The 24278-nt window shown below is 42.4% G+C and overlaps 2 long non-coding RNA genes across 2 annotated transcripts; one reads left to right on the top strand and one right to left on the bottom strand.

Moving 5' to 3' along the window:
* Nucleotides 1-8091, top strand: LOC138988241 (uncharacterized). Its single transcript, XR_011464548.1, has 3 exons — nucleotides 1-162; nucleotides 1040-1089; nucleotides 7970-8091. It is a non-coding gene; the product is annotated as an uncharacterized lncRNA (long non-coding RNA).
* LOC138988240 (uncharacterized) lies at nucleotides 5988-22968 on the bottom strand. Its single transcript, XR_011464547.1, has 4 exons — nucleotides 22858-22968; nucleotides 12031-12185; nucleotides 8804-9997; nucleotides 5988-8718 (listed from the first exon to the last, which is right to left on the bottom strand). It is a non-coding gene; the product is annotated as an uncharacterized lncRNA (long non-coding RNA).
* Nucleotides 22969-24278: the final 1310 nt, after the last annotated feature.

Raw genomic sequence — 24278 nt, 5'->3', positions numbered from 1 at the left:
AAGTCCAAGTCCAAAGGAAGTGACCTGGAAAACAGGAACTTCTGCCCTCAAAGATGCTATTCAAATGACAACCCAAGGCATTTCAAGACTGCTTCTAGAGTCAAGAATATGAAGTGCATCCTCTTCCTCTAACGTCTTGCTAACATTCACTAATTTCTGCTGGTAAGTGATTGTTCTTCATTGATAAACAAAAAAATATATAAATGGATAGGAAAGAGCAAGAAAGTTTTTTAAAACTATAAGCAGAAGACTGTTTAAGAGTAAAGTTTATGGGTTCTTTCTTTTCTCCAAACTTGTCACATTGCCTAGTAATAAAACAAAGGTAGATGCAGTGGTTACAATAATAGTAATAGTAGTAATTGTAGTGTCAAATTAGAGAAGATGTCTTTTATGGCACACTTGTTATATGTCAGGTTTTCCCTAACTTATTTGTCTATGCCATTTTGTTGGATCCTTATAAAAGTCCTTTGCAGTAATTTGCCTCTTGAAAATGAAGCAGAAGCAAAGTAAGGTGAAGCATCTTGTCCCAAGTTGCATAGCAAGTAAGTAACAAAGCCAGAATTTTAATTTTAATGGCTGCCTATATTATACGTACCTAAGAGCTACCCTTTATTAAGGCACCATGATAAATACTTTGCATATTTATTAGCTCATTCTAGCCTCGTATAATCTCTTGGTATTATTCACAGTGGCAAAACTGAGATTAAAGAGGTTAATAACTTTCCTAAGTCACACAGCTCTCAAATAATGGAGCCACAGGACTTCTTTGGTGGCCCAGTGGTTGTGACTCCGTGCTTCCAAAGCAGGGGCACCGGTTTGAACCCTGGTTGGAGAACTAAGATCCCACATGCCTCATGGCACTAATAATAATGGATCCAAGATTTAAACCCTGGCAGTCTAATTCCTGTCCCCCAGACTAATCCAGAGCTCAGGCTCAAAGCTGTGCTCCCTAGGAGCACCCCTGTCCTGGGGAAGAACGCATAAACTAATGTAACCTTATTGTCTTCTAATAATCTTTCCCTCCTGCCTTCTAATTCAGCCAGTGCACACTGGGATATGAAGTTCAAACAGCTTCCCAAGAGTGAACAGGTGGGTCTGTAACACTAGATTTGTTTTGTCTGATGAGTCATCTTTGTCTTGTGTCTGGTAAAGATGAAGTTGTTTTGTCTCATTGTGGGCCTGAGAGATATTTAAGGTCATATCCAGGGATATCTTGAGTTTGTCATCTTTGTCTCATGATAAAAATAAAACCAGATGGCCTGCTGCAGGTATGAGCAGGGAGGTTGGGTGTAGAGATGTGGAAGGTATGAGAGATTCAGTGAGTGACAGGAAATTTTTCAGCCACACCATTGCAATTTCTTGCAAAAATATCCAAGCATTTTCCTGCATCTCAGATACCCATCAAAATCAACCCTCGGAAAATTCATGCAGTGCAATATATATCACCGCTCTGCTCCATCTCTGTCTTCCTTCTGTCCTTGTTTTCAGAGTGTCTTTGAGCTGCCCTCTTGACACTCAGAAGTTCCTCATTAAGCCCTGCCCTAACTACAACTCTGTACCTAGCTATATTTTAACCAACCCACTCTTTTATTCATCAAATATGAAAGACATGGCTACTGTGAGCTGGGCACAGATCTAGGCTCTTGAGACCCACTAGTGAGCAGAACAAAAATCTCAGCCCTTGAGAAATTTACATTCCAGCAGAGGCAGACTGAAAATAAACACATTGCATCATAAATAAATAAATTACTGGACTTCCCTGGCTGTCCACTGGTTAAGATGCCAGCGTACTTCCACTGCAGGGGGCATGGGTTCAATCGTGGTTGGGGAACTAAGATCCCACATGCCACGTGGTACAGCCAAAAAAAAAAGAGTGATTATTTAGCTCGTTAAAAGTTTGTAACTGTTGTGTAAAAATGGACAGATGTTGAGTAGGAGAGGAGAGAAGGATCGAGACAGCTGAGGGGTGAAATTAAAGGTGTGGTTTTTGACATTAAATAAAGCATTCAGAAGAGCTCTCCTGGAGGAGAAACTGCAGCAAGGATTTGAGGTTGTCAGAGAATGAGCCAAGTGGATAAGCAAGAAAAGAACATTCCAGGCTTGAGAAAGAGCAAGTACAAAGGCCCTGGGTCAGAGTGTGTCTGAAGGGTTTAAAGAGCAGTGAGGAGGCCTGCATTCCAAAGCAGAGTGATCCTGTGAGGGGAGAGGAGCCCTAGATGAGGTCAACGAGACCATGGTCATCATAGCCTCTGGACCTTGCAGGCCAACACCAGAAATCTAGATGTGAAATGAATACAAATAGAAAGTAAATCCCATTTCCTCTTGAATTTAATTGATCTAGACAGAAGATTTCTCCTTTTTCAAGTTTACTTCAGATCAGTCACTCAGTCATGTCCAGCTCTTTGCAACCCCATGGACTGCGGTGCACCAGGCTTCCCTGTCTATCACCAACTCCCTGTGAGTTCAAACCCATGTCCACTGAGTTGATGATGCTATCCGACCATCTCATCCTCTGTCATCCCTTTATCCTTCTGTCTTCAATCTTTGCCAGCATTGGGGTCTTTTCCAATGAGTCAGTTCTTCGCATCAGGTGGCCAAAGTATTGGAGCTTCAGCTTCAGCATCAGTCCTTTCAATGAATATTCAGACTGATTTCCTTTAGGATGGACTGATTTGATCTCCTTGCTGTCCAAGGGACTCTCAAGAGTCTTCTCCAACATCACCGTTCAAAAGCATCAATTCTTTGACACTTAGCTTTCTTTACAGTTCAACTCTCATATCCATACATCCTTTTTCAAGGAAACATATAAAAACCTAAAAAATAACAGAGTGGGAGGGCCAATGACATTACCAATGCAATTTCCACATCCAAAGTGTTTCCAGTTTGCTAGGAAAGAGCCTTGTACTGGATGCTAGTCACTAATCTCCCTTAAAAACTTTTAGGCAACTTAACTAGAAAGGCACATAAGTGTAAGTGTTAGTCATTCAGTCGTGTCTGACTCTTTGTGACCCCATGGACTAAAGCCCGCCCGGCCCCTCAGTCCATGGAATTCTCTAGGCAAGAATACTGAAGTGGGTTGCCATTCCCTTCTCCAGGGGATCTTCCCAACCCAGGGATCAAACCTGGGTCTCCTGCCTTGCAGGCAGATTCTTTATCGTCTGAGCTACCAGGGAAGCCTGGTACATAAGGCACATAAGTCCATCTTAAAATATATTCTTTTAGTCTGCATAACTCTTTGAGAAGATGTTCTGTATGTTGAAGCTAGAAGGTTCCAACCCTTCAAGTTTGATCTCCATTCATGTAGAAGCCACTGTTACCATGCGTGTTCTATGTCCCAATGAACCTAAGAGCTCTAGAAAATTAACAAACAAACAAGGACTTCCTTCTTGGTCCAATGATTAAGAATCCACCTTTCAATACAGGGGACACAGGTTCAAACCATGGTTGGTGAACTAAGATACTGCATGCTATGGATTGCCTGCATGCTACAACTAGAGAATCCTGTGCACTGCTGTGAAGGCCCAGCCAAAGCTTAAAAAAAAAAATTTTTTTTTAATTAAAAGAAAGAAAATAAAAAAGATTAACAAGCAAACATTATTTCTTCAAATAGAAACTTGACAATTTAGATTTTGTAGACATTAGAAAGTGAAAGTGTTAGTCACTCAGTGGTATCTGACTCTTTGCAACCCCATGGACTGTAGCCTGCCAGGCTCCTCTGTCCATGGGATTCTCCAGGCAAAAATACTGGAGTGGACAGCTACTCCCTTCTCCAGGGGATCTTCCTGACCCAGGGATTGAACCCAGGTCTCTTGCATTGCAGGCAGATTCTTTACTGTCTGAGCCATAAGGTTTAAAGCCACAAACTTCTCTTTTCAGCCCCAAGTTAATATTTAAGTGAAGAGATTCTTTTCTCTGGTTTTCATTTTTTTGTGCAATTCGCTATTTACCCATCACTTGAATAGAAAGGATGAGATGGGATCAAACTAATATACATTCAAGGGAAAACATTTACATTAAGACAAAGAAGAGTTTCTTTATCTAAATTTGTCTTGTAAGGACACTATATTTGTTCAGGAAAAAGTGCCGGCAAGCTTCTTGAGTGAAGGCTGAGACCTCAAGGGAATGCTTGAGTAACAGAAGATAGTTGATGAAATAACCACTGAATTAAGGGAGAAGGGATGAGAGGTTGGAAGAAAGCTATCCTTCAGGGAAAGAAAGGGGCCAGGAATGAGGACAGAGAGGAAGGAAAACGCTGGGACAGAGCAGCCACGGAGAGTCCGAAAAACACAAGCACTCTAGCTGTGGGTTTCTTCCATGGATTTCTGCACTCTCTGTCCTGTGACCTTCTCTCTGTGACCCCACAAAGGGACAACAGACATAGAGATTTTAAGTGTCTCTAAATTATTTAAACTTTTTTAAGAAGTCCTGAAGCAATAGAGCCACAAAATCTGGAGACAAGTAATTCTCTCTCTTAACAAAGAGTAATAATTCTCATTGTTAGGGATTTTTAGTGTTTGAATGGTTTACAGCATTTTATGGTCATTACTTCCTCCCAGGGAAGGACGAGATGTGCAGCTGTTATTAACCTAAGTTGCATATGATGACATCACCAAGGCAACAAGAAAGCAAATGGCTTGGGAAGGAAAAAGGAAAACGCTAACCATGTTATAGGGCAGGGTTTTGCAACCTCAGTACAACAAACATTTTGGATAGGAAAATCCTTTGTTGGGATGTTGGGGGTAGAGGGATCCTATCTTTGGCATTGTAGAATGTTTAATAACATCCCTGGCTGATGCAAAGTTGCACTAAGATTTCTATTAGTGCCTTCCCAGTCATGAAAATGAAAAATGTCTCCAGACTTTGCTAAATGAAAAATCCCTCCAGTGGAGACTAGTTGCTATTGTTATTGCTGTTCAGTCACTAAGTCATGTCCAACTCTTTGGGATTCTATGGACTGCAGCATGCCAGGCTCCTCTGTCCTTCACTATCTCCCAGAGTTTGCTCAGATTCATGTCCATTGAGTCAGTGATGCCATCCAACCATCTCATCCTCTGTTGCCGTCTTCTTTTGCCTTCAATCTTTCCCAGCATCAGGGTCTTTTCCAATGAGTCAGCTCTTTACATCAAGTGGCCAAAGTATTGGAGCTTCAGTTTCAGCATCAGTCCTTCCAATGAATATTCAGGGTTGATTTCCTTTGGGATTGACTAGTTGTCAGAGAGTGACCCTATGGTACTATACATAATTCTTAGCTCATGCTCACCCTCAAAGAACAGTCAAAAACAAAAAGGAGTCTGATGATATGTATGTAATTTTGACAACTATAACTGATTAAAAGGTCAACAGAAATAAAAAAGAAATTTCATAATTCTGCTTAGATGGGATCCAATTAATGCCTTTGCAGTGACCACGTGGATATTTTGCATAGAAAAGACACTATTTTATATAAATTGGTGTTTGCTGATGTGATCAAGAAATGTAATTCATGTAAAAAAAAAAAAAAAAGTATCAATTGCTGAAGGAACCGGAAGGCTGAATATTTTCTTTCCTTGGTCAAAAGGTGAACTTGTCCCTTTCCTTCTTCTTTTTAGTGAAATAAAGACATAGTTTGAAAACACACCTACCCATTTGGCTCAATGGTTAAGTCTTGTCTGGCTGTAGTGTAAAAATAGACATTCCTCTGTCTGAACATGAAAATAGTACTTCCCCAACAAAACCCAAACATCTTCGAGCTGCAAAAGCTGTTTACTTTTATATAAAAGACTTTTCCTCTGGTGTTTATTTTGAGATCGTGTAGGTGTTCTAGCAGTGGTAAGCAGGTATATAAGGGTCAGAGGCAAACCTATAAGAGCATGCTTCCTGCAGCAGGTGAGAAAGTTGTGATAGTCACAACTTTCTACATGTCAGGTTGAGAATATATGCCGGTGTAATGGATATCCTCCCCTTATGAAAAGTTGTAGATGCATGAAAATAATAATGATAATCGTAACTAACTGTCTAATCTTTGTGGAACACTTTATACTCATTCATTCATTCAACAGCTATTGAAGACTTACTGTGCACTTTTCAGGCCACAGTGTTTCTCCCTCTGCCATTGTAGGGCAAAATCAGCCATAGTCAAGACATTAAAAAATGAATCCGATTGTGTTCTAATAAAACTTTATTTACAAAAACAGGGGGTCATAGTTTGTTGACTTCTGAAATAGGGTGAAAGGAACAAGGAGTTCAAGAGGGCCATCAATTTAAAATGAGATGATCAAGGTGAGGCTCAATGAGAAGGTAACATTCTATCAAACACTAGAAGGATTACTCAGCCATAAAAAGGAATGAATTTGAGTCAGTTCTAGTGAGATGGATGAATCTAGAGCCTGTTATACAGAGTTAAGTAAGTCAGAAAGAGAAAAACAAATATCGTCTTAATATATTAACACATATAAATGGAATCTAACGGCTTCCCTGATAGCTCAGCTGGTAAAGAATCCGCCTGCAAGGCAGGAGGTCCCAGTTTGTTTCCTGATCTGGAAGATCCCCTGAAGGGATAGGCTACCCACTACAGTATTCTTGGGCTTCCCTGGTGATTCAGATGGTAAAGAATCCACCTGTAATGTGGGATCCCTGGGTTGGGAAGATCCCCTGGAGGAGGGCATGGCAACCCACTCCAGTGTTCTTGCCTGGAGCATCCCCATGGACAGAGAAGCCTGGTGGGCTACAGTCCATGGGGTTGCAGAGTCGGACAGTACTGAGCGACTAAGCACAGTGCAGTATGGAATCTAAAAAATGGTAGTGATGAATCTATTTGCAGGGCAGGAATAGAGATGAGGATGTAGAGGACAGACTTGCGGACACAGTGGGGAAGGAGAAGGTGTGACAATTGAGAGAATAGCATTGGCATATATACAGTACCATGCATAAAGTAGGTAACTAGTGGGAAGCTGCTATATGGCACAGGGAGCTCAGCTCGGTGCTCCGTGATGACCTAGAGGGGTGGGGTGGGTGGGGAGGAACCTCAAGAGGGAGGGGATGCATAGATACTTCTGGCTGCTGATACAAGTTGTACAGCAGAAACCAATACCACAGTGCAAAGCAATTATCCTCCAATTAAAAATAAAAGCAAATAGAAGGAGGTGAACAAGTCAGCCACTTGGTCATAGACAGGAAGAGCATTCCAGGCAGAGGCAGCAGCAAGTGCCAAAGTCCTGTGGCATCACTGTGTCAGGTGTGTTTAGAAGCTCAGGAAGGAGACTGGTCTCATTAAAACAGAATGAGGGAGTTACTCCATTTCTAACCACTCTCAACTGGTCTCTCCAATTCCTTTTCCTCTTTTCTCCTTTGTTTCCCCCTCGCTTAAATGAAGGGTGTTTTATAACAGTAAGTGAGGGCTCAGAAAGGGCTTCCCAGGTAGCTCTTATGGTAAAGAACCCACCTGCCAATGCAGGAGACATAAGAGACAGTGATTCAATTTCTGGGTCAGGAAGAGACCCTCGAGGAGAGCAAGGCAACCTGCTCCAGTATTTTTGCTTGGAGAATCCCATGGACAGAGGAGCCTGGTGGGCTACAGTCCATAGGGTTGCACAGAGTTGGACAGGACTGAAGCAACTTAACACACACATGCACGCGCACACACACACACACACACACACACAAGTGTTCCGAAAGGTAGCAACACTGACATGTGTTTTGTTTTGTTCCCATGAAAGTCTTGTTTCAACTCAATGCCGAGAACTGGAGTGATCAATTCAAGAACACCAGCCACAGGGGTTTCCTCTAAGACTCTTTCACCAACGCTTTTCTAATCCTCAGCCCAGCTGGCAGAGTGAAGGCTTATAATCAAAAAGCAACTATAGAATACCGCCTTCTTATTCACTCGGCCTGTTTGTTCCTGTGTGTTTTTAAGAGGCCGAGGACGGTAACACTTAACAAAACCAGAAGGCAGGGGTATTATTTCTAAATTGTATATAAACCTGTCTTCTAGGAAGAACTCTCTAATTCTTGATCCTGATGTGCTGCAAAGGAGGAATCACTCGGGATGCCATCAGAGCAAAGCCAATCTGTTCTCAAGCCCACGGGTTCACTCAGAGGGACCTGAACACCTGTGTCTGTGAGTGAAACCCCATGTACACGAGTGAGCCTTGATGGAGTCGTGATATGTGTGTGAGATTGTTTTTCATGTAACGTCTGATGGAGGCAGTTGGTAATGCAATGCAAGTACGGGAATAATGACGTTTAATTTATCCCCCATCTTGTTCCACAAAAACGAAAATGTTTTTGTTGTGAAAAGATGACACAGACACGAGATAGAGGGTGAAACAGAAGCCTGGGTGAGCCCAGGGTGGAGTCCACCTGCAGTACAGGAGATGCAGGAGACACTGGTTCCGTCCCAGTGTGGTCAGGAAGATTTCCCTGGAGGAGGGCATGGCAACCCTCTCCGGTATTCTTGCCTGGAGAATTCCATGGACAGAGGAGCCCGGAGGGCTGCAGTCCAGAGGGTCACAGAGTCGGACACGACTAAAGCGACTGGTCACACATGAAAGGCCACCCAAACCTCGGTGTCCTCTCAAGCCCGGCCTCATCCCTTCCCCACCTGCATCTACACTTCAGCCCTCCTGGAGCTTACCTTCCAGTTGTCAGGATGCACGATGCTGCTCCCTTCGGTCAGGAATGCCAGTGCCCCACCCCTCACCTCAGGCCATTCCTACTCATCTGCAGGTCCAAAGGGCACATCTGCAAATTAAGTCCAGTCCCCCTTACACACGTCGTGCTATAAAGCTTCCTTTCCTTCATCACCCTTTTCAGTTTACACACTGACCTGTGTGATTAATGAATATCTGGCCCCTCCACTAAGCTGCAGGCTTCACGAGGACAGAAATCCCCTACTTGCACTCCCCATCACATCTGGCACAGAAGGGGTGCTTCATAGATACCTGTTGGATAAAAGAAGGCTCCTGGCACAGGGAAAGAGAGAAAGATGATACATTAAAGCATTTACAAAGTCATTGAGGAAAAGCAAACAAGTTTTTCAGGCAAAACACAGCTTTTCCTATGTTCTGAGTTTTGAATAAATTTTCTCCCATAGGCCCTCAAAAACAGAGCATTGTGTGAATTTTCAGGCAATATCTTTATGTTGATATAATAATACATTTTAAACAGCTGTCTCTTAAAGTGTCCCTAAATATAAGCCTATGCATGCCTGCAAAGTCGCTTCATTCATGTCCAACTCTTTGTGACCCTGTGGACTACAGTCTGCCAGACTCCTCTGTCCATGGGATTCTCCAGGCAGGAATACTGGAGTGTGTTTCCATGCCTCCTCCCGACCGGGGGATCAAACTCACATCTGCCTGCATCTCCTGCATTGCAGGTGGATTCTCTACCCACTGAGCCACCTGGGAAGCCCCATACATGTAGAATATATACCCCCTCTTTTTTTAAATTTTCTTCCCATTTAGGTCACCACAGAGCACTGAGTAGAGTTCCCTGTGCTATACAGTAAGCTCTTATTAATTACCTATTTTATACATTTTGCTTGCAGTGTATATATGTTAATCCCAATCTCCCAGTTCATCCCACCCCACCCCATCCCTTCTTTCATGTCCATATATTTGTCAATATAAACAATTCTTAAGGGGAGCAGAACAAGGTGATCTATGAGTGCAAGTTTCTCAGGGTTCTGGCTTAATGCAAAGGTAACATAACGTCAGCAAAACTGAGAGAGAGGGTTGCTTGTCCTTCGGGTCCTCTTCCCACAAATATTTCTTGCAGTCAGGATTAAAGTGTAAATAGACAGCGGAGAGCTGAAGGTTATATTCTCTGCGAACATAGAAAGGGCAAAGCCACACTCGTCCTCTGACCATCAGGAGCAAGATTATTCAGTTGACTGTTGCTCTGAAGGAAGCATGCGTTCAGCTGGAGAATTCTTCAGTTCCTCTCATTTGTTTGTGAAAGACGACAGTGGTTCATACTCCCCTCTTGTGGCCACTTTCAAGTTTACTGGCTTTCAGGTACACTACAGGAGCATAGTAAGGCAAATGAGAAATCATATTCCTTTTCTCAAGTCAGGTAATCTTAGAATCACCCCATCAGTCATTCTAGAACATCAGACCAATTTTTTTTTAAGTGGCAGGATGTTTAACAGTTTCTGAAAACAACATTTGAGTTAAAACTGGCAGAAGATTTGATGAAAATACATGAGAGGTCTGATCATTCCTTGTGTATTACCCTTCCTTAATTACATTTGGCTTATCTCAATTTGGGCTTCCTGGATGGAGGAATCTGGAGGGTTACAGTCAGACACAACTGATCGAATTTGCTTTCACTTTCAGGGGAGATAGGGACTTATATACATATAACTGTATCACCTGATGAAAAGCGATAGATTCCAAAGAAAAAAAATAATACTCTCTTCCCCTCTGACACAGGACAATACCAGAGATGGGAAGTGTTAGGGGCACAGTAATATGCTACGTCTCCTGAACCGACACATTCTAGTGCAGGACAAATATGGACAAAGCACTTCCTCTGCATCAGATAATCTAAGCATCTTATCAAAACTAGTATGCTATTCACTCCACACCCATTAGGATGGCTGCTATCCAAAAGGAAAATAACAGAGACTTCCCTGGTGGTTCAGTGGTTAAGACCCTGCAGTCCCAGTGCAGGGGGCCCAGGTTCGACCCTTGGTCAAGGAATATCTCACATGCATTGTTGCACAGCCAAAAATAAACTAGTAAATAAATTTTAAAATTTATTTAAATTTTAAATTTTGCAATTCTCTTTTTAAAAAAGAAAGGAAGTGTTTGCAAGGATGTAGGTAAATTGGAATCCTTGTGCACTATTGTTGGGAATGTAAAATGGTATACCTACTGTGGAAAACAGTATGGCCATTCCAGTCCTCAAAAATAAATAAATAAAATTGAATTACCATATCATCCAGCAGTTCTACTTCTGACTACATTACCAAAAAATTCAAAGCAGGGATCAAAGAGATATTTGTATATCCATGTTTATAGCTGTAAAAATAAACAATAATAAAAACAGGGAAATAACCCAAGTGTCCATTGACAGATGCACAGATAAACGAAAATGTGATACAGATGCACAACAGAATATTATCCAGCCATAAAAAGGAAAGGTATTCTGACATACGTGCCGATGTGGATGAACCTTGAGGACATTGTGCTTAGTGAAATAAGTCAGTCACAAAAAAACAGTTACCACTGTGCAATTCCATTCATATGAGTTACTTAGAGTAGTCAGAATTGTACAGACAGAAAGTAGAATAGTAGTTCCAGGACTCTGAGGGATGAGAAGGGATAGGAGGCTATTGTTTAATGGGTAGAGAGTTTCAGTTTTACATGATGGAGAGTTATGGAGATGGATGGCCTAAAAAGTATTGAAAGTGTTAGTCGCTAAGTTGTGTCTGACTCCTTGCGACCCCACAGACTGTAGCCCGCCAGGCTCCTCTGTCCATGGGATTTCCCAGGCAAAAATAGTGGAGTGAGTTGCCATTCCCTTCTCCAAAGGATCTTCCCAACCCAGGGATCGAACCCAGTTCTCCTGCACTGCAGGTGAATTCCTTACTGTCTGAAAGTGAAAGTCACTCAATCCTATCCAACTCTTTGCAACCCCATGGACTATACAGTCCATGGAATTCTCCAGGCCAGAATACTGGAGTGGGTAGCCATTCCCTTTGGTCAGTATTTGATGAGCATATAAAGTTTCAGATTTCTGACTTCTCTTTAAAATAGTAAAATGATCTGGCAACACTGAACATTTATTCCCCCATAGGAATAAGAATGCAATAGTAGAACAATAGCTGACCCCTTTTAGATCAGGGGTCCCCAACCTCCAAAATCTAATGTCTGATGATCTGAGGTGGAGCTGATGTAGTCAGAATGTAAATAAGGTGCACAATAATATAATGTGCTTGAATCATCCCCAGACCATCCCCCCACCCTGGTCCATGGAAAAATCGTCTTGCATGAAGCTGGTCCCTGGTGCCAAAAAACGTTAGGGACTGCTGCTTTAGATGGATCATACTTTACAGTTCCCAAGTCCCAAGCACTTCCTCTTGTCTTCCTGACACAGGGCCCAATGTCAGCTGCCAGACGTCATCGTCCCGAGAGTGTTGCTTTCTTGCCTCTGACCTTCTCTATTCATTCTGTGTCCTTCCTGGCCCTTGTGGGCGATTACACCTGTGAATGTGAGTCCAGAGGGAGAGAAGAGTTGGCTGTGAGGTGACCAGTCCTTCCCATCAGGAAGGTGACCACAGGAATGAAGAAGAAGGTCATGTGCTAAAAATACTTTTCCTGCTGTTTTTTGCTGAATCTCAAACTATTAACATATAACCCAAGAAAAGCTGACAAAATGGAACAAAACACTTATGAAAAATTTGACTACATTTCTTCAGAAAAGCAGCTATAATCTTTTCAAAAAGTTTTCTGATCTTGTTCCTTTATATACGTTTTAGAGTAATGAATGCTGTTAGATATTGGAAAAGGTGTATGATTCATTACATATTCTAATGTATTGTCTATAGATTATAAGATAAAATCAAGCATGTACCTGCTGATACTTTTTAAGTTGACCTGTCTTTATACTTAGAAATGTCTCTTAATAGTAGGCTTCCCTGGTGGCTCAGATGGTAAAGAATCTGCCTGCAATGCAGGGAACCTGTGTTCAATCCCTGGGTTGGGAAGATCCCTGAAGGAAATGGCAACCCACTCCAATATTCTTGCCTGGAGAATTCCATGGATATAGGAGCCTGGCAGGCTACAGTCCAAGGGGTCAAAAAGAGATGGACATGACTGACTATCACTCATATATATCAAAAAGAGTTCAACAGGAAAACATAAATGACTCAATCTCTCCAACCATAAATTATTATAGTCAACTGAGTGTGTGTGTGTGTGTGCACGTGGTAAGTCGTGTCTGACTCTTTGCAGCCTCGTGTACTGTATTGTAACCTGCCAGTTTCCTCTGTTCATGGAATTTTCCAGGCAAGAATACTGGAGTGGGTTGCCATTTCATACTCTAGGGGATCTTCCTGACTCAGGGATGGAACCCACATCTCCTGTTTGGCAGGTGGATCCTTTACCACTGTGCCACTTGGGAAAGTGATGAAAGTGAAAGTCGCTCAGTCGTGTCCGACTCTTTGCCGCCCCATGGACTATAGAATCCATGGAATTCTCCAGGCCAGAATACTGGAGTGGGCAGCTGTTCCCTTCTCCAGGGGATCTTCCCAACCCAGGGATAGAACCCAGGTCTCTCACATTGCAGGCAGATTCTCTACCAGCTGAGCCATCAGAGAAGCCCAAGAATAGTGGAGTGGGTACCCTATCCCTTCTCCAGCGGATCTTCCCAACCCAGGAATCAAACCCAGGTCTCCTGCATTGCGGGCAGATTCTTTACCAACCGAGCCACCTGGGCAGCTTCAGTCAATTGATTACACTACAATAAATTGTATGTTTTTAAGCATGAGATGTGCTTTAGTCAATTGTTGAGGCCCTTTAGTCAAGGGTGCAAAACTGATTCTTGGGAGAGGTAAAAAATCCTATTCTTTTTTGTATATAAAACACAAGTATGGATAGAGTACATAAATGCATGTCCAGTGTAGCTATGGTATTACAGTTTCGTGAAGTGAGAAGAGCAGAGGCACTCAGGAAAACAGTTTCAAAGGGCCTTTGGGAGGGTGACAGTAAAGAAGCAACTTCGAGAACTACTAGACTAGAAAGAACAGGCATTGTTCAAATCACCCATTGTGTCTCCACTTGAGTTGCCAGCCAGTTAATGCCAGTGCAGACTCTGCGCTGTTTGTGCTTAGTTGCCCAGTTGTGTCCGATTCTTTGAGACCCCACGGACTGTAGCCAGCTAGGCTCCTCTGTCCATGAGATTCTCCAGGCAAGAACACTGGAGTAGGTTGTCATGCCCTCCTCCAGGGGGTCTTCCCAACCCAGGGATCGAACCCAGGTCCCCTGCATTGCAGGTGGATTCTTTACCATCTGAGCCACCAGGAAGGCCTTCTAATCAGTCCTGATCAGGCTTTCTCATCATTTGCTAGAGATGGAGCCTCAGTTGTAGCACTGCCAACACTCACGTGTACAACCAAGGCACGTGACACCTCTCTAACAACCCCAGTGCTCTTCCACGACTGAATTGTTGACAAAAACACAAATGCATTTGCTCAAAACCAAGAAGAAAACACAAGCAGTGGAGCACATTTCCAGAACAGGATTGAATTATTACACAAACATGACTTCTTAGTCGAAAACATCTTGCTCTGGGAACTTGACAGTACAGCCAAAAACACATGAGACAGATTTAGAGGAGGGCAGCCTTTGGCTAAGAACAGCAAAATGACTTCACCCCTGAGATGGCCTGAGTATAAACTTCAGTCCTGGTGAACAAGACACATCCTGTGAGTCAAATGCACAGAAATATGAAGTCCAGCTGCACCTCACTTGGACAAGAGATCCAAACACCAAATGTTTGATAGATTGCGTTGTGTGTCTAGCCCAAAGTGGGATCAGGATGAGAGCAGCTCCATGGCTCACACTGCTAGTACAGGGCCACCCAGATTCCCCCAAACTCAATGAGGGCTCTGTCTGAGAAAAGACAACAATCCAGGCCTCCACAGATGGATGTGAGCAGCTGCTGTGTTTGTAGAGCTTAACTGAAAGGATGTGTTTTATCCCTCTGCCTGAAAGCCATTATCCTTCAGAGGGTTTATTAGCAGTTTTTGTGAAAAGAGAGGGCGTTCTAATCTCTATTGCAGAAGGCTCCATGACACTTCCAGCAGCATCCAGCTTCCTTATTGGTGGCTTCACCATTCATTTATTCCCTAAATAAATCCACCACGGTTTATTATTATTATTATTATTAATGTATTGCTCCTATTCCAGTCATGCATTAGACAAAGCATTATGCAGACATCATCTCTTCCTCAAAATTACCCTATGAGGTAGGTATTGGGTTGGCCAAAAAGTTCTTTGGGGTTTTTCTGCACCATCTTATGGAAAAACTTGAGCTACCTTTCGGGGAAACCCATTATTATTAACATCTTCATTTGACAGATGGGGACCTGAAGACACAAAGAGGTTAAGTAACTCCCTCAAGGTCACACAGCTAGCAAGGAGCTAGGACTTGAAGTCAAGTCTGTCAGACTCATCAATTCTCTACTGTACTTCATCCTGGGAGAAGGGTTTCCAATACATGCTCCATCACCTGAGAGCCGGATTGGTATAAATCATATTGAGAGGTAGTAGAACTTGTTTTTGGTGATATTCAATCACATCAGTGATTAGAAATATCCTGTACCTTTTTAATGTCCTTTGATAATCTGGCATCTGATAGGGAAGTCAGCACAAAAGATTGAAGGTAGAAGAAAATGACAGGCATTGAATTTCAACTTTTAATGTCCTTCAATTTAGAATTTACCAATTCTGAGTCAAATCACTGGATTTATGTATCTACGGATAACTTTTTAGACTGGGACTCAGACATGGGTCTTGCATCTTAGTAACAAATTCAACAATTATGTTCATAGTCAAATACTATCAGACTGGGTCCTTTAGGAATCTTTCAGTGGTGATTAAAACTTCTCAGGGGACAAAAAAGGAGAGAAAAGATTTCTTGCTATTGTGATGAAGGACTTCAAGAACACAAAAATGGAGACAGACGCTTAACTACTAAATGAAAACCATCTGCTCATATGCAGGTGCAAAAATATCATCATGAACTGGGCAGCATAAAAAACAGCTGTGGATTTTGATTAAGCTGAGAATAAACTTAGGCAATTACAGAAGACAAAAATATGTATGAAATTCTCCTGTTTCCTTCATCAGGCCATTTCAGCTTCAGTTTTTTAAATTTCAACTTTATTCTTTAAACTCAGCTGTCTAGAACAGAGACACAGACATAGAGAATGGACATGTGGTCACAAGGTGAGGAAGGGGAGGGTGGGAGGAACTGGGAGATGAAGATTGACATATGCACACTACCATATGTAAAATAGACAGCTAGTGGGAACCTGCTATAAAGCCCAGGGAGCTCAGCTCGATGCTATGTGATGAGCTAGAGGCATGGGATGGAGCAGAGGAGGGGCAGTCCAAGAGGGAGGGGATATATGTATACATACAGCTTGATCTCCTGAAGGAGATCAACCCTGAATATTCATTGCAAGGACTGACAGGAAAGCTGAAGATACTTTGGACATCTGATGCAAAGAGCTGACTCATTGGAAAAGACCCTGATGCTGGGAAAGATTGAAGGCAGGAGGAGAAGAGGGCAGCAGAAGACGAGATGGTTGGATGGCATCATTGACTTAAAGGACATGAACGTGAGCAAACCCCAGGACATAGTGGAGGACAGGAAGTCCTGGTGTCCTGCCTGGGGTCCCAAAGAGTCAGACACAACTTAGCAGTTGAACAACAACAACACAGCTGATTCACTTTGCTGCATAGCAGAAACAATACAACATTGTAAAGCAGTTATACTCCAATAGTAAAACAAGAAAAGAAAAACTGAGCCCTCCACCTGAAAGTTACACACAATCATTATTTTCCTTATGTCTTCAAAGACTTCTCACATGTTCCCAGATTGTCAGTAATCACATCTCCAACTTTGTAGTCTCTTGCATGGCTCATCTGGGGTCATCCACTGTCTGGGAAGCTACTTGAGGTGGGTCCTGCTCTGAGACCCATGACTGGGTCACCAGCCATTGCCCCCTCCTATTTAGTTCCTATTTAGTGCCCTTCTTGGGCACCACTGTTAGTGCCTAAGCCACCAACCTCACCAGGCCCTCTGCCTCTGCCCAGTACTGTCGCTGCTGGTCGACATCACTATTGCCATCACCCCAAGGGCTACACTGTACACTGCTGCTGGAGCCATTGAGGTGCTCCAAGTAGCTCCATGTGCTCTGGAGTCATCCATACACCAGAGCCTGCCATGCCTTGCATGACACTGAGTCACGTGGTATGCAAGGAGGACTGCTTATCAAATCAAGAGACTTAATTAAATAGCTTGTTCCATTTAAATCTAGTGTCCTGCTCTTCCCAGAGTGCACTTAAGTCCACTGAAGACTGGCTTAGGGTCAAATATAAGAGAAATAAACTGTTGCACCACTCCACAGGCTAGATTATGGAGCTAATCTTATCTCCCTGGCTTCCTGTTCCCTTAGAATGAGTCTTTCCCACGAAGTTCTTAGTTCTTCCCAGAGGATCCATCCCACTCATCCTGCAGGCATGCCCAAATTTTTCAGTTGTGCATACAACTAGGGGCCAACTGAACCAGAGAATAGATATCAAAATTTAATTGCAAATAAGAATTACATTTTTTTTGGAGTTTTGCTAATATCAAAACTGAAGGATAAAAACCAAACTATCACAGATTGTTACTGTCTCACAAAATCTTTTATTTAACTAGACTTTAACATTTTTCCATTACCTATCCACCTTAAGGATGTTTTAGGAAACAGTGTGATATTGTAAAGAAGTGTGATATTGTAAGCATGCTCTAAGGGTGCCATTTGCTGCTCTATATAGTGCTTTATATGTTTTTTTGAAATTTGTTTACCCTATGAGTTTTACCATTCATCATAGTTTCCACATTCCTTCAATTAAACCGGAAGCTTATGGTTAAATTGCAACCCACCTTGTAGTGGGTCAAGTTGTGACCCTCAAAAAGATATATTCAGGATCTCCCTGGTGGTTCAGTGGTTGGGAGTCTGCTTTGCAATGCAGGGAATGCAGGTTCCATCCCTGGTCAAGAAATTAAGACTCCACATGCCATGGGAAACTAAGCCTGTGCCCTGCAACAAAGCCTGGGCCAGTGCAGCCAACATTTTTTTTTTAAAGATATATTCAAGCCTCAATATATTCAAGCCTTTGGTCAATGAAATGTGGACAAAAGTGATGTGTGTCACACCCTGGCAGAAACTTTAAGAACTAAGCAGAGTTTCATCATTGATCCTATGTATAAAATAGGTAACTACTGAGAACCTGCTGCTACTCAGTGGTGACCAAGTGGGAAGAAAAAAGAGGGGAATATATGTATACATATAGCTGATCCACTTTGTTGTACAGCACAACTGCTGCTGCTCCTCTTTCTGTGTTGGCCAACCTGAATCCTGGAGTAAAAACAATGCAGAGAAGAATTTCCATAGAGCACGATACACTTCACGGCAAATAGATGGGGAAACAGTGGAACCAGCAGCGGACTTTATTTTGGGGGCTCCAAAATCACTGCAGATGGTGACTTCAGCCATGAAAGTAAACGATGCTTGCCACTTGGAAGAAAAGTTATGACCAACCTAGACAGCATATTAAAAAGCAGAGGCATTACTTTGCCAACAAAAGCCTGTCTAGTCAAAGCTATGATTTTTCCAGTATTCATGTATGGATGTGAGAGTTGGACTATTAAGAAAGCTGAGGGCTGAAGAATTGATGCTTTTGAACTATGGTGTTGGAGACTCTTGAGAGTCCCTTGGACTGCGAGGAGACCCAACCAATCCATCCTAAAGGAAATCAGTCCTGAATATTCCATTGGAAGGACTGATGCTGAAGCTGAAACTCCAGTACTTTGGCCACCTGATGCAAAGAACTGACTCATTGGAAAAGACCCTGATGCTGCGAAAGATTGAGGGCAGGAGGAGAAGGGAATGACAGAGGATGAGATGGTTGGATGGCATTACCAACTCAGTGGACATGAGTTTGAGTAAACTCCGGGAGTTGGTGATGGACAGGGCGGCCTGGTGTGCTGCAGTACATGAGGTCTCAAAGAGTCGACACAAATGAACAACTGAACTGAATTGAACAGTAAACATCGAGCAGGGATGAAAACAAAACTTTTGTTGTGGGCCCCTGATTTTCTGGAATTCTTTTGTTATTTCAGCATAACCTGTCTTGACAGATGTATTTTATGTTTTTGCCTTCCTACTCTTTCTAATCTTCCAGAGCTCCTTTTTACCCAATGATAAAAAAAGCCAAATTGCTTAGCCTCACATACAAAATTCACCCAACCCTAACCAATATTCCTCTTTAGATTTTTTTTTTATTTGAGTTATAAGGAGAAAAATGGCAATTAATCACATTCAGCACATGATATTTAGCAAAATACTTTGCATATCTGCAGCTGTCTTACTTTTTAATTACTTCTGTCAGTCAAGCCTCTGCTTAAGACCTAGTAGAGGGTATGACTAAGCCCATAGGTGTGCTGGGCCAGGGGAGGATGGCTACAGCAACTTCTGCAAGTATCCATAGTCAGAAATTGACCCCACATCTGAGACATTAGAAAAACCAATTCAACCTCTTTCAGCACAGTCATCTCATTTCTAAAACAGGCATTTAATATCTACTGGGCTATTATGAAGATAAAATGTAAAACAGAATGTTTAGTGTTAGTCACTAATCATATCTGATTCTTTGTGACCCCATAGGCTGTAGCCCATCAGGCTCCTCTGTCTATGGAATTCTCGAGGCAAGAATACTGGAGTGAGTAGCCAGTCTCTTCTCCAGGGGAATCTTCCCAACCCAGGGTTCGTACCTGGATCTTCTGCACTGCAGGTGGGTTCTTTATCGTCTGAGCCACCAGGGATCCCATAGGAAAATAGAAAATAGTGATGGAATAAGTAAAGAAAAACTATATTCTCTAACTCAATAAAAAAGTATAAAGGTGAAAAAGAAAATTTAACTGAATGAGTTGATAACCAAGACAGAACTGAGAGATCTGAAGTGGTTTGGTGTCAGGATATGATGGTAGTGCAGAGGAATGAAGGAAATTCCATAGAAAGAGGCCAGAGACTAAGCCAGAATTGAGAAATGAGTGTGGTTCTCAGAAGTAAGGCCCATAAAGAAATAAATTAAAAAGCCTGAAAAATACATGGGATGCTATGGACTGAATTATGTCCCCACAAATTCATATGTGGAAGCCCTAAACCCCAATGTGACTGGATTTGGAGAAAGAACCTTAACAGGTTATTCAACTAAAGTGAAATGAAGTCAAAGGGTGGGACCCTAATCCAACAGGTCCAGCACCCTCATAAGACACGGAAGGGACACCAGGGGGGTTTGAGAGCAGAAAAAAGAAGATAAAGTGAGGACACAATGAGAAGACAGCCATCTACAAGGTCAGGAGAAAAGCCTCAGGAGAAACCAGCCAGGCAGCACCTTGGTCTTGGACTTCCAGCCTCCAGAACATAAAGAAGGCTGAGCACCAAGGAATTGATGCTTTCGAATTGTGGTGCTGGGAAAGACTCATGAGAGTCCCTTGGACAGCAAGGAGATCAAACCAGTCAATCCTAAAGGAAACCAACCGTGAACATTCATTGGAAGGACTGTTGTTGAAGCTCCAATACTTTGGCCACCTGATGTGAAGTGCCAACTCATTGGAAAAGACCCTGATGCTGGGAAAGATTGAAGGTAAAAGGAAAAGGGGGTGACAGAAGATGAGATGGTTAGATAGCATCACCAAGTCAATGGACAAGAATTTGAGCAAACCCCAAGAGATAGTGGAGGCAGAGGAGCCTGACAAGCTACGGTCCATGGGATCACAGAGTCAGACACAGCTTAGCAACTGAACAACGACAAAGCTTCCCAGTGTGTGTACTTTGACCCCAGAGAACTAACACAGGGCATCAGCAAGGAGAAGGTCCTGCAGACTAGGTCTTGGCTGATATAATCATCGACGCTCTGTTGTTACTACACCTCCCCTTCATCCAGACTCACTTCCTACCTGGGACTTTCCACTCTGGGAAATGAAATTCCTATTTTATGGGACGACAAGAAAAATTTAAACATAAACAATTCTTCTTCGCCCTTTGTCCTCCTCTCTCCCTCCCTGTGCATTGTGTATCTGTATTATACACAGACCAGCCCTCCCCCATCAGCAGGATTACCTGCCCAACCATAAAGAGTGATGTTCTTTTAGCATCAACACAAAAACTTCTTTAAACAATTGCATTCCTTCTTGATCTTGTACAGGGTCGCATGAACGACCATGAAGACACTCAGATCTGGAGTAGGTAAACTGTCAGGAATAATGTTGTCTGATCATTCTATAAGTCTGTGAGTGCTTATATTTAAAATGGATAACCAACAAGGACCTATTGTATCACACAGGGGACTCTGCTCAGTATTCTGTAATAACCTAAATGGGAAAAGAATTTGAAAAAGAGTAGATACATGTGTAAACATAACTAAATCACTTTGCTGTACACCTGAATATAACACAGCATTGTAAATCAGCTATATTCCAATATAAAATAAATTTCAAAAAATATTATGTCATTTGATGTACAGCCCTCTGTCTCAAAAAAACTTATATAACTGTGCCTTGACTTCTAATGGGTGGAACAAGTCTCAGAGCTTGCTGAGATGTTCTTCCTGGGCTATAATCCTCAAATCTGGCTCTATTAAAATTTTCCTTTTTTTTCTTAGGTCAGCTGATTAATTGTTCATCAACAACTTGTCCAAGGGAACCATGCCCTCTTCTGACAATGAGTGTACTCTTGTCTCTTAGGTTCCTATGATGCAGAAACTATGACATTTCTCTCCTATCACCCAGAGATTTGTGCTGTGTATAACAAAGGACTTATCTGATGCTTGAGGACTGATGAATGTGTTCCCTGGCCCTTAACCTGAATCAAAGGTTCTTAACTTCATGGAATCCCTTGGGGGAGGGGAGGTTCATGGATGGACTTTAGGAGCTTGGCCACAGCTTTCACTAGGGTAAAAGGGAGTCCTAGCATTAAAAGCTTGAAAAACCACCAACTTTGAAAAAACACTTCTAGGGCCTGACTTTTGTTGGATCCTTCTGACAGAAGCTGATTTTATGTGGGTCAGTTCATATGCAGGAATGTAATAAGCTCCTTTTTATCAAAGTTCTCCCATCACATTGAGATACTGGATAAGTGTCTAAATCCATTCCACAGCTCCATCTGTTAGTGCGGTATTGGAGTAGGCTTATTGTCCTCAACTTCATGAGCTGTAGACTATTTTAGAAACAACAATTTTAGAAACAATTAGTTTGGATATCTGCCCATAAGCATTCCCAAAATAAAGTCATACTTAGATATTGTGGATTCAAGGTCCTTTTTAAAAAAATACACACACTCTCTCTTTTCTCTGTTATCTAATTGTAAGAAATACAATGGGTCTTTTTAATCATTTAGATTAATAAGACCTAGAGCAAAATCCTGTATAACTGAGAGTCAAAATTCTCAAGCTTTGCCACCTACAAATTCCTTAGGTACATATTTACATTTGAGAGATAAATCCAGTTTACTCTAACCAAGTTATTTGTTATGTTAACAGATTTCTGTAAGAAATTTTATTAGGATCATTTTGTAAAAGCATAAAATATCAATTTTAGTATTAGAAAAAATACTTTCCTCGGTCAAATCTTTTCCCCACAGCCCTCCAGCTGAAACTTTCCCTACCTTCTCATTGAATTGATGTAATTACCTGAAACCAATCTCATGAAGCCATGTCAAACAAACAGGGAATGTTGTTACAAGAAGTTAACATTTAGGTCCCAGAGAAAATCTCCTTTAGCCTTTCCAGGTAAAATCTTCAGTAACGCTTGTCCTTCAGTAACGCTTGTCCTGTGTACCCTGTAGGGCTTCCCGGGTGGCACTAGTGGTAAAGAACCTGCCTGCCAGTGAAGGAGACTTAAGAGACATGGTTCCTTCCCTGGGTTGGAAAGATCCCCTGGAGGAGGGAATGGCCACCCACTCTGGTATCCTTGCCTGGAGAGATATCCCATGGACAGAGGAAGGAGCCTGGAGGGCTACAGTCCATGGGGTCGCAAGAGTTGGACACGACTGAAGTAACTTAGCTCACACACACGTCCCCTGGAAGAGTCCCACCACACCTGAGGTCCTCGGAGCCTTTGAAGAAATGGTGCCCGTATCTCCCACACTTCTCAGACCCAGAGATGTGTGCAGAGGCAAAGCAGACCAGAGTTTAACACAGCCCACCCCTCTGATCCTTCTCTGAGGAGACTGCTCACACCCCAGACCTTGGCTAAGGAAAAACATCCCATTGTCTGAGGCAAAAGGACATCACGTCATTTCATCCTGTGCCTCGCAAGGCAGTTTGGAACAAGCGATCCTGATTGCAGAGACATTGAGACAGTTCCCAGCTGCACCGTGACTTGTTTGCAGTTCCTAGGCAACTTGCCCAGTTTCCTCTGCTCCCAAATTTTCCCAACTGCAAAACTGAGATAATTCTTATTACCTTTCTCTTGCAGTGATCTGAAAAATAAATAGGGCCAACGTGACTAAAGACAATTGTCTGAGGGCGTATTTGCCTACAATTACAGGTGGGGTTTTTCTTTCTTTTTGATAATGTTGTTTGGCTTTTGTACTGATTTTGGCATAAACATAGTAAAATTTAAAGCTACTTTAAACTCTGACCTACCTAATGTCAATGGAACGTTCACATTATGCCAAGCACTTCGCTAGGCACATGGAGAAAACAGAGGAACGTTTCCACCCTCAGGGACCTCGCAGCTTACGGAGAAGGAAGTGTTAGAGCCTAGATATTGTGTAGTGTCAGTCAGCAAGGTAGCTGGGTTGGAATCCTGCTCCACATTCTACGAGCTAGAGACCCTGGAAAAGTCACTCAGCTTCACCAAGCTCCCGTCTCCTTATGTAAAGCATAATCACTAACATTTGAGGGTCTACTGGGTGGCAGGAGGTATTTACCTACTTAGGATGCAGAACAGCTGCCTGAGATGGACACTATTATCATCTCCTTATCTGTATCCACATCTTATAGATAAGGATTCTGAATCATAGAGACGTTATGTGACTCATCCCAGGTCATACACAGTTAGGAACCAATGTGCAAACCCACGCGGCGTGACCTCAAACGTGCAAACTTTCCCACCAAACCACACTATCATCGAATGGACGTGATGGTCACTTCATGTAGACTGGGCAGGATCAACTGAGACGGGTGCGTAAAAAACTGTTAACCAATGTCTGACACATAACAAATGTTCAATAAATGTAGAAGTTGCAGTGGAAGAGATGAGACACATATAGAAGTAAGGAAAATGCTAAGTCTATTTCATGGGAAAGCTCCCTCTTACAGATCAATCATTATACAGGGGGTTATGGTAGGGAGTTCTGTTGCGGAAAGAATGGTTTATGAATTGCAACATTTCTGGATCAACATACGATGAAGGAATAGTGCTTCATATATATGTAAATTTCTGAAGGTCATCTTTTGAAAAGGTTAAAGTACCTGCAATATCCTGCTGTTAATAAATTCAGACGCATTCGTGAG

Source organism: Bos mutus, chromosome 6 (genome assembly GCF_027580195.1).
Source record: "Bos mutus isolate GX-2022 chromosome 6, NWIPB_WYAK_1.1, whole genome shotgun sequence".
Classification (NCBI taxonomy): Eukaryota; Metazoa; Chordata; class Mammalia; order Artiodactyla; family Bovidae; genus Bos; species Bos mutus.
Note: the sequence above shows the minus strand (reverse complement) of the source record. Positions and strands in the feature narration are given on the sequence as shown.